We start from the raw sequence: 11601 nt of genomic DNA on the forward strand, positions 1-11601 counted from the left end.
GCACATCCACCTTTTCCAAGCATGCGAACCCACCAAAGCGCTGCCTCTGCCATCAACCTCGTCGATGAGGAAAACGAGCAGGCGCCACGGCCCGTCGAGGCCGAGGCGCTCCCCGGCAACGCGATGGACGACGTCGTGATGCATGTCATCGCCAGGGTTGAGGAGACCCTTGGCGCATGGCGCTTCAGTGCCGCGGATCAAGATAGGCATGTCAGTGCCGATAGGCTGCAGCTCGCCGCACAACATGATCGATGGCGCGCCGCAGAGCAAGCTAGGCGCGTCCGCGCCGATAGGCTGCGGCTCGCCGCAAGGTGAGACCGTTGGAGCGCAGCAGAGCGAGAGGCGCGGCGCGCCGCATAGCAAGAGCGGATCCATCGGCGCTTGCCTGCTATCGACAGGGTGTCGCAGCTGGGTATATGTCCTGCCAGTACCCCCATTCCTCGCCAGGAGTGGGCAGAGGCCCTCTGCGCCGTACTTGCACCAGAGGCCGGCTGCGCCGTACTTGCACCGGACGCCCGCCACGCCATTCGCATGGGTCGCGCCGTTCGCCTTGTCCGCGGCCCGCTCAATGCCAACGCGCTGGTCGGTAGGCTCGACCGCCTCCTTGGCCCAGGTGTCCACCTGGGCGCAGTAGAGGAACATGGCCGTCACATCCTCGAGCTGGTGATCTTCGATGAAATAGCCAACTTGGAGCTCGAGATCGCGCTCCAGATGTACCGCGAGCGTGTCGACCGCTTGGACGAATGCCTGCACGAGTTCAGGCAGAGCCAAAAGCTACCGTAGGTAAGGGCTGCTGGTCATGGTCTCATGGACGCATTTTATTTTGTTGAGTCATTTCGACGTGGATAGCTATGCATTCACATCAATCATATTATTGCTCTGTCTATTGCTTTGTTTCAATGTCTGTACTCTGTTTTCCGTTCTTATATGTTCTGTTTCAATGTGTGTATATACGCTTTCCATTCTGTATATGTGGATGATAACAGCTAGATTCAAATTAGTATATAAAAACAGATAGAAAATGGAATTTATAATATATACATATATATATATTAATTGTTCATTGGTTCATCACAGAATATATATATAATATTATCACATATACGTGATGATACTTAACTACTAGGTACAATGCATAAAATTGAAAACGAACAATACTAAAACTAATAATCCCTCCTGGGGCCAGTATTCCTGCAGCCCCTTGCCAGCAGCTCCCTGGTGCGCGACGTCTTCCCAGTGCGGAGGCAGTACTCCATCTCCTCCGCCTCGCAGCGCTTGACGTACCGATCTGCCTCTTGCTAGCGGACGAGCGCGAACGATCTTGCCATTTTATTGGGCACCCACCGGAGCTGCTCGGTTGTGGCATGCTGCAGCTTATCGACCCACCTCCACGCAGCGACGAGGCATCCAGCGCCTTTGACCTTCCTCGCGAAGTACCCGTCTTCGTACACCTCCTCCGCACGACGACGCGCCCGCCCCCAAAGCTTCGCCGCCTCCTTTTTCCAGGCGGCATCACAGGCTTCACAGGCCGCCTAGTACCTGGCTTCCTCCTCCGCCATCTCCTTCTTGAACGCCACTTGCCTGGCTTTCTCAACCGGCGGCAGCGACTTCCACAAACAAAGCTTGTACTGGCCCCAAAACCAATCCAACGTTGGGGGGTCCGACGCAACCTCATCCGGCGGCGCGTAGGGGTCCTCGTCGCTGCTATTCGAGTGAGCGTCCTCAGGGGGGCGGCGACTCCTCGTTGGCGCATGGGCAGACCGGCGGCGCCATGGCAGAGATTTGAGAGAGAGAGAGAGAAAGAGGGCGAGCGAGGGGAGGATGTAGATGAGAATGCATGCAGGACGACGTGAGCAAGGTAGTATTTATTGGCGACCGGAATCTAGATCGATGGGAACAGTACACACGCCGGTCGCCGGAATTTACTAGTTCTGTAGTTTGAATAACACACGATTCTTGCAGCAAAATCTGTGTGTGAACATAATAGCTGACAGTTTCCAATACAGAACCGTGTCTGATTAATGACCCCCGCCACTCACCTACCAAACCTCGAGCCGCGAGATAGAGTGACAATCATGTGGGGACCGGTTATCTTGCCAGATCTTTATATTTTCTTTTTTGAACACCAGATATTTACATTGTCTGATGATTTTTTAACTCGCACACAAGTACACAAAAATATAATTTTTCAAACCGTTATGGTTAGCCGTTGCATGTAGATGTAGTTCAAATTTGAATTACGGTCATTGAATGGCTAGAAAATCACTTAAATGTCTTTAAAAGGTCAAATGACCCCTAGAATTGTCCAAATTTTCACATGACAGTTGTAGTAGTGCACGTTAAATGTAGAAAAAATTGAAGGCCGTTAGAGGAAGCTATCTCCCCTTCGTCATCAAACATGCATTGTTCCCTCTCGGAACCACAAGCCTTCTAGTGAGTTGCTTCGGTTTGTGAGGTGTCTGTGTCCAAACTTTCGTCAAACAGGCCAATTTTTTACCACATCATCTTGGTGGCATGACATTATATCAAGCAATCGTTTCATGTTTTTCTGATGATTTTTAAATTTTTGGAATTAAAATGCCATGGCACTCCATGCATGTGCCCATGCCGTGAGACCAATATGTTTGAAAATTTCTTCTAATTTACTGCACATGAAATTAACTTGCACACAAGTACACAAATATGATTTTTCAAACCGTTATGGTTAGCCGTTGCATGTAGATGTAGTTCAAATTTGAATTACGGGCATTAAATGGCTAGAAAATCACTTAAATGTCTTTAAAAGGTCAAATGACCCCTGAAATTTTCCAAATTTTCACATGACAGTTGTATTAGTGCACGTTAAATGTAGAAAAAAATTAGAAGGCCGTAAGAGGAAGCTATATCTAGTTCGTCATCAAACATGCATTGTTCCCTCTCGGAACCACGAGCCTTCTAGTGAGTTGCTCCGGTTTGTGAGGGGGTGTGTCCAAACTTTCGTCAAACAAACCAATTTTTTACCACATCATCTTGGTGGCATGTTATTACATCAAGCAAAGATTCATGTTTTTGTGATCATTTTTTTAACTTTTTGGAATTAAAATGCCATGGAACTCCATGCATGTGTCCATGCCGTGAGACCAATATGTTTGAAAATTCCTTCTAATTTACTGCACATGGAATTAACTCGCACATAAGTAAACAAATATGTTTTTTGAAACCGTTATGGTTAGCCGTTGCATATAGAATTTCTGTCATTAAATGGCTAGAAATCACTTAAATGTCTTTAAAAGGTCAAATGACCCCTGAAATTTTCCAAATTTTCACATGACAGTTGTATTAGTGCATGTTAAACATAGAAAACATTTGAAGGCTGTAAGGGGAAGCTATCTTCCGTTCGTCATCAAACATGCATTGTTCCCTCTTGGAACCACTAGCCTTCTAGTGAGTTGCTCCGGCTAGTGAGGGGTGTGTGTCCAAACTTTCGTCAAACATGCGAATTTTTTTACCACATCATCTTGGTGGCATGACATTACATCAAGCAAGGTTTCATGTTTTTCTGATCATTTTTTAATTTTTTGGAATTAAAATGCCATGGCACTCCATGCATACATATGCATATGTCCATGTCGTGAGACCAATATGTTTGAAAATTTCTTCTAATTTACTGCACATGGAACTAACTGCACACAAGTACACAAATACGATTTTTTAAACCGTTATGGTTAGCCATTGCATGTAGATGTAGTTCAAATTTGAATTACGGCCATTAAATGGCTAGAATAACACTTAAATGTCTTCAAAAGGTCAAATGACCCCTGAAATTTTCCAACTATTTACATGACAGTTGTATTAGTGCACGTTACACGTAGAAAAAATTTGAAGGCCGTAAGAGGAAGCTATCTCCCGTTCGTCATCAAACATGCATTGTTCCCTCTCGGAACCACGAGCCTTCTAGTGACTTGCTCTGGTTTGTGAGGGCTGTGTGTCCAAATTTTCGTCAAAGATACCAATTTTTTTACCATATCATCTTGGTGGCATGACATTACATCAACCAAGGTTTCATGTGTTTTTGATATATTTTTTAATATTTTGTAATTTGAATGCCATGGCACTCCATGTTTAGTTGTGCCATAGCCGTTAGACCAATATGTTTGCAAATTCCTTCAAATTTACTGCACATGGAATTAAATCATACACAAGTACACAAATATGATTTTTCAAACCGTTATGGTTAGCCGTTGCATGTACGTACATCTAGTTCTAATTTGAATTACGGTCATTAAATGGCCAGAAAATCATTTAAATGTCTTCAAAAGGTCAAATGACCCCTGAAAATTTCCAAAATTTGACATGACAGTTGTATTAGTGCACGTTACACGTAGAAAACATTTGAACGCCGTAAGAGGAAGCTATCTCCCGTTCATCATCAAACATGCATTGTTTCCTCTCGGAACCACAAGTCTTCTAGTGAGTTGCTCCAGTTTGTGAGAGGTGTGTGTTCAAACTTTCGTCAAACATGCCAATTTTTTTACCACATCATCTTGGTGGCATGACATTACGTCAACCAATGTTTCATGTGTTTCTGATATTTTTTTTACATTTTTTGGAATTTAAATGCCATGGCACTCCATGCTTAATTGTGTCATAGCCGTTAGACCAATATGTTTGAAAATTCCTTCCAATTTACTGCACATGGAATTAAATCGACACAAGTACATAAAATATGACTTTTCAAACCGTTATGGTTAGCTGTTGCATGTACATGTAGTTCAAATTTCAATAACGGTCATTAAATGGCTAGAAAATCACTTAAATGTCTTAAAAGGTCAAATGACCCTTGAAATTTTCCAAAATTTGACATGATAGTTGTTTTAGTACTACAAATTTTCTCGTACATTTAAAACACCATCCGTTGCCACTTTACTCCAAATTTGTCTTTCATAGCTAATAAAAAATATCTACAACATCACACACAGTTGTTTTGTAGGAACCATTTGCGATGAAAATATCTGGTTCTATTTAAGTCTTCCTCCTTTAGCTTCGCCGGCTCGTCTGCTCCAGTGCCGGCAACCCCCGAATCCACGAATCCCGACCCCCATTCCTGCACCCCCTTCTTGCAAACATGACGCCGTGGAAACGCTTCGTGAAGGCCCGTACGATGGCCGCGTCCCCCCCAAGCGCGGACGCCTACGCCGAGAGTGCGGCCGCCTACACCGAGAATGCCGCCGCATCCGCATTGAGCGCGGCCGCTTCCGCCGAGAGGGCGTCTGCGGCAGCCGACAGGGCAGCTGCAGCAGCCGAGACGGCTACAGCTGCTGCTGCGACGGCGGCCGCAAACGCCGAGAGTGCTCGAGCTGCCGTCCGTGCCGCTGATGTCGCCCTGGCCCGGGTCGAGGCCATCCACGCCAAGATCGAGGATGCACACGCCAAGATATTCCAGGCCACGTCGGAATCCAGCATGCAACCCACGTCCGAAAAGGCGGTGTTGGCCATGGAGCACCTGCTTCCTCATGAGGTCGCCGAGCGGGAGCTGGAGATGCAAGAGGCAGCGGAGATCGAGGAGCACCGGGAGAAGGAGTTGCGCGTGGCCGAGGTCGAGGTAGAGAGGAGTCTGTCCGTCGAGGAATCAGCGGTGGGGTACCAACGCGAGCTCTGGCGCAGCCACTACTACGAGTACTACAACCTTGAGGGCGGCGCCGATGATGAGGACGAGGACGAGGTCGACTTCAGTAGGGGGGACGCGGAGTCCACCGACGGCGGCATGTCGCTAGGACAAGTCATCGACGTCTCATCTCACACCGGCGATGCATAGGCCGGCATGGTGGCGGATTTGTTAAAATTATGCGTACTTAGGCTTTGTTTTTAATGTTGGTCTTTTGTTAGAGCAATGTTTAGGTCAACTGGCTCTGTTTAATTACTAAAATTGCTCGATTCAGTAAGTGTGGTTCGTCTGCTGTACGCTCTTTTGTGTGCCCAAATAAGCAAGCGATGTTAAATTATGCAATGACATACCCGGGGAAATTTCCACCAAAATTTGAATTATCAAACTCATCCCATGCGCGTAAAGCAGAAGAATCGCTTGTGATGCACACAATCGTTCAAAGTGAATGGTCCGGCGGCACCGCGCGCTAAGTTTCCTTCCACATTTCCAAAATTTTGGCCTACCGCCAAAATATCTACCCCCGCCCCTCCCCCCTTCCCACCCCCTTTTCTCCCTGACCACAAGTCGCATTTCCACTGTTTCCTCCTTCCTTCCTTCCTAAGCTATAGCCGCTTCCTCGCTTGCTTCTCGCTCTCGCCGTCTCGCATCCTACCGCCGGGGTCGCCATGGTCTTCTTCAAAGACCTCTTCAGTGGTTCCTCCTTCGACGACGACTCGTTCACCACCCGGGTATGCCTCTCTTCTTTCTCTCGGCCTATGACTTGGAATGAAGGATTTTTTACCCGGCGGTAAATTTGAATCATTTCTTCCTCTTGTAGCTCCCTAGGACCATCAGTGGCAACGAATGGAGCGGGGTGGCTGAAGATCTATCTGCTTGTTGTCACCATCAATCTCCATGCGTGAAGCTAGTTGCGTTTGAATCTATGGACAGTGGGAGGAAGTTTCTGGCATGTGCAGAGAAGGTTAGACCCTCTTTCGTTGTTACAAATCATTTGTTAGATGTGATTCAGACACTATCATGGTCCCAACCCATTCATACCACACCTTCAATCAAACGCATCCTAAGACAGTGTCACAGTTTGTACCTAGTATCTAAAATTGTTGCCATCTCATCAGCGGTGCCATTAGAAAATTATTTGGCACCGCTTCAACAGTTTGTGCAGCCAACTTTGGTCCACACATCCAAGCAACCAAGCAGTAAAACAATAAATCTGTATGGCACGAAGGAACTAGGCATTGGAGCAACTAGGTGCTCCGGAGTCCGGGTCCCTGATTTTTTTTCCGCTACATCGGCTCGCCAGTGCAGGGCACCGGTGCGAGATGTAGCAACAGTTGTCTTTACACCAATTTTGGCATACATAGTGGACTTCCTTAGTGCTATTAGTTCTATGTTACTAAATTTGTGCATGTACACACCTGTTAGTATCAATTTGTTGTCATCCAAACACTGTCGCTATGTTGTTGAAGTTATATTTACCTTCCTCATAAAATGTTCAATTTGTTATTTATTGTACATGAGTAAGAACTTGTAGCGTTGTTGTAGTTAATTATAGCTTCTGATGTTTTAGAATTTGGTTGTTGTCTTAGTAGCAATTAATTCATTTGCACATTGATCTTTTTGAGAAGATATGTCATAATTAACATGTTTCTTCAGTTTTTCAAAATAAGCATTGGTGATTTTCTATGTTGCTATAAACCCTTTTCCCCTACAATTGTTACTGATCTAGTTTTAAATATTATAGGATGAACGGAAGTGTTCTTACTTGGAGTGGGTTGATCAAGAGTGGCCACAGTCTTTGAAGATGTGCCTAGCAAAGCTCTGGAGCATGTATGAGGAAGAGAACAGAGGTAGGCTTAGAGAAAGTGTTGTCAACGCTGAAGAATATTTGTAGATGCGGGATAAAAAGAGGAAGGTGGAGAATGAGCTCAGATTTTTTAAATCAGACTTTGCTAAGATGGTGTTGGCGAAGGAGGAGGCACTTTCCTAGTTGGCCAGAGCAAAACAGGTTCTTACTGAACTGAAAGCAGAGGTGGATAAGACGAGCCTGGATGATCTCGATTAGGGAAATGAATATATTGTTCTAATACTGTTCTTATGAAGTTGAACTAGCTATATGTTGTATTGTGCTGTTTTCATGTAGCTATCGTGCTGTGATGTTAAAATATATTTATGTGCCTGATATGAAATTGGCAAACAGCTGTTCGATATGAAATGCGAATTTGCTTAATACTGGAATTATTAATTGTAAACTAATAAACCTGCTAAATGTGTCATGGAGCTTTGCAAACAGTTCTAGCAGTAAAAATGCTTGCGATGGATAGCCCAATGCCACACTATTTTTTTTTCATCAAATCGTGTGTGATGTAGTTGATAAAAGCAAACGGTTAACCAAGGCAGAGTGTGTGTGATAGTTACACCTATCACACACGAGCCTATAAATAAACCTGTGTGGGATGTACATATAAACGGAAACGTTTTCCCTGGATTAACTGTGCGGGATGTACATACGGACGGAAACATTTTCCCTGGATTGACTGTGTGGGATGTACATTCGAACAGAAGTGTTTTCCCTGGATTGACTGTGTGGGATGTACATAAGAACGGAAACGTATTCCTTGGATTGACTGTGTGTGATATACATACGAACGGGAATGTTTATCTGGAATTCACCGTGTGGGATGTACATACGAACGGAAATGATTGGGTTTTGATGCCTCGCCCGATCGCACATGGGCTCATTTTGCCCCAGCCTGTGTCCCAGGAGGGCCTATCCCCGATGGTTTCTGGGTCATGTGGGAAGGACCCCCCTATCGCCCACACTCGGCGACGGTTCCAAATGCCGTCGCGGAAAGGGGTTAAAAACCGTTTGTATAGCACCGACGCATACCGGTGAGACCCAAAGCCAGGACGGGCACAACCAAGATGAAGAGGCCGACAACATTGGCCATGGCAACTCATGGCATGAGCATCTATTGCGAAGACGAACAAGAGGGCGTAGACATTAAGGAGGAGCTATTGTTTATTGATGAGCTCACTCAAAAGAGTCATGCACAAAATAGGAAGCAAAGCATTCACACGATATCATACACCAAAGAAGAGGACATGTTAATTTGCGAGAGTTGGAAGGAAATAGGGCAAGATCCCAAGACCAGTGTTGAGCAAAAAGGTGCCGCTTTTTTGGCGGGGGGGGGGGGGGGGGGAGTTCATGCGACCTTTCATGAACGTCGGAAGTTTCCACCCTACAAGTTTGCGAGCACTCGTGGCATCAACTCAATCCAAAATAGATGGGGGTTTATCCAACAAGAATGCAACAAGTTTGTGCCACGCTTGAGAGCATTGAAGCATGTCCTGTTAGTGGCCTAGGCGTGGGTGACTTTGTATGACCTCTTCTCTTCATTCCTATGGCATGTTCATGTTTGTTGTGTTTTGTATCCTTGCTATTACATTGCGGTATTCTCTTTGATTGTGTAAGCATTCAAAACTTGGGAAGCCTTCAAGGTCCGGCATGCGAACAAGCCATTCACCCTCACCCATTGTTGTACGCTCATCAAAGATTGCCCCAAATTTAAACATTAATATGCCGCTCTAAAGAAGAATGGAGGATCGGCTGCCATGGTTGGGGATGGAGATGGGGTGAAGAGGTTGAGGGGCAAGACCAACTCAGAGGTGGAAGAGAAGCGTGATGCGTCATCTTTCGCCTTGCAAGAAACTTTGCAACACATGATGACCCAAGAGGAAGGAAGGGATAAGATGAAGCTCCAAGAAAAGGAGGAGAAAATGAAGACCTACATGGAGTTCCAAACAAAGAAGCTTGACATGGAGGAGGTCATCAAGAGGAGAAAGCTCGAGATCGATGAGGCCGTCCAAACGAAGAAGCTCGCAATTGAGGCCACCAATGCAAAGACCAAAGAAAAAGAGGCGGCGCTAGCTTTCATGATCGTGGACTTGAGCAGAATGTCCCCGAAAATAAGAAGTTTTTGACAAGAAGCCAAAGGAGATGACCGATCAAGATGAGTGAGCCGGCTTGTGTTCCAGCATGAACTAGCGAGGCCGCGAGACATGAACTATGGCCTTTTTTTAGGCTGGCATGTGTGTCGGCCGCTAGCTTTGTTGCCGGCATGAAATTATTGTTGGAAATATGCCCTAGAGGCAATAATAAAGTGGTTATTATTATGTTTCCTTGTTCATGATAATCGTTTATTATCCATTCTATAATTTTATTGACCGGAAACTCAAATACATGTGTGGATACATAGAAAACAACATGTCCCTAGTAAGCCTCTACGGACTAGCTTGTTGATCAAAGATGGCTATGGTTTCCTAGCCATGGACATGAGTTGTCATTTGATAATGGGATCACATCATTAGGAGAATGATGTGATGGACAAGACCCAAACTATGAATGTAGCATATGATCGTATCAAGTTTATTGCTATCGTTTTTCTGCATGTCAAGTATATATATGTTCCTATGACCATGAGATCATGCAACTCACTGACACCGGAGGAGTGCCTTGTGTGTACCAAACATCGCAACGTAACTGGGTGACTATAAAGGTGCTCTACAGGTATCTCCGAGGGTGTCTATTGAGTTGGCATGGATCAAGACTGGGATTTGTCACTCCGTACGACGGAGAGGTATCTCGGGGCCCACTCGGTAATACAACGTCACAATAAGCTTGCAAGCAATGTGACCAATGAGTTAGTCACGGGATCTTGTATTACGGAACGAGTAAAGAGACTTGCCGGTAACGAGATTGAACTAGGTATGGAGATACCCATGATCGAATCTCGGGCAAGTAACATATCGATAGACAAAGGGAACTGCATACGGGATTAGCCGAATCCTTGACATCGAGGTTTGACCGATAAGATCTTAGAATATGTAGGAACCAATATGGGCATCCAGGTCCAGCTATTGGTTATTGACCTTAGAGGTGTCTCGGTCATGTCTGCATAGTTCTCGAACCCGCAGGGTCTACACACTTAATGTTTGGTGACGATATAAGTATAGTTGAGTCATTATGGTGTTTACCGAAGGTTATTCTGAGTCTTGGGTGAGATCCCGGACGTGACGAGGAACTCCGGAATGGTCCGGAGGTGAAGATTGATATATTGGACGAAGGGTATTGGAGTCCGAAATTGTTCCGGGGGTACCAGATGATGACCAGCGTCACCGAAAGGGGTTTCGGGGGCCCCCGACAAGTGTTGGGGGGGCCCATGGGCCAAGGGGATGGGGCAAACCGGCCCACTAAGGGGCTGAGCGCCCCCCTCACCCCATCCCATGTAACCAGGAGGGTTGGGGCGCCCCCTAGGGCTTCCCACCTCCCGGCTTGGGGGGGGGCAAGCCACCCTAGGGAAGATCCCATCTGCCCTGGCCGCCGCCCCTAGGGGCGCCACCCCCTCCTCCCTTCCCCTATATATAGAGAGGTAGAGAGAGGGCATTTGCACCCCTTGAGCACATCTCCACGCCACGACGCTGCCTCTCCTCTTCCTCACATCCCTCTTCTTCTCTGTAGTGCTTAGCGAAGCTCTCCCGAGATTTCTCCACCACCACCACCACCACCACGCTGTCATGCTGCCGGAGGACTCGAGCTACTACTTCACCATCGCTCGCTGGATCAAGGAGGTGAAGGCATCATCAACAATACGTGTGTTGAACGCGGAGGTGCCGTCCGTTTGGCACTTGGATCGGGAGTTCGTTGGACGGATCGTGATTGGATCGCGAAGACGTTCGACTACATCAACCGCATTTCTTAACGCTTACACTTAGCGATCTACAAGGGTATGTAGATCCAATCTCTCCTCCCGTAGATGGTCATCTCCTAGATTGGATCTTGCTAAGCGTAGGAATTTTTTTGTTTCCCATGCAACGTTCCCCGACAGTGGCATCATGAGCTAGGTCTATGCATAGATGACATCATGAGTAGAACACAAAGGAGTTTGTGGGTGTTGATA

The sequence above is a fragment of the Aegilops tauschii genome, chromosome 5 (assembly GCF_002575655.3).
Source record: "Aegilops tauschii subsp. strangulata cultivar AL8/78 chromosome 5, Aet v6.0, whole genome shotgun sequence".
In the NCBI taxonomy this organism is placed as follows: Eukaryota; Viridiplantae; Streptophyta; class Magnoliopsida; order Poales; family Poaceae; genus Aegilops; species Aegilops tauschii.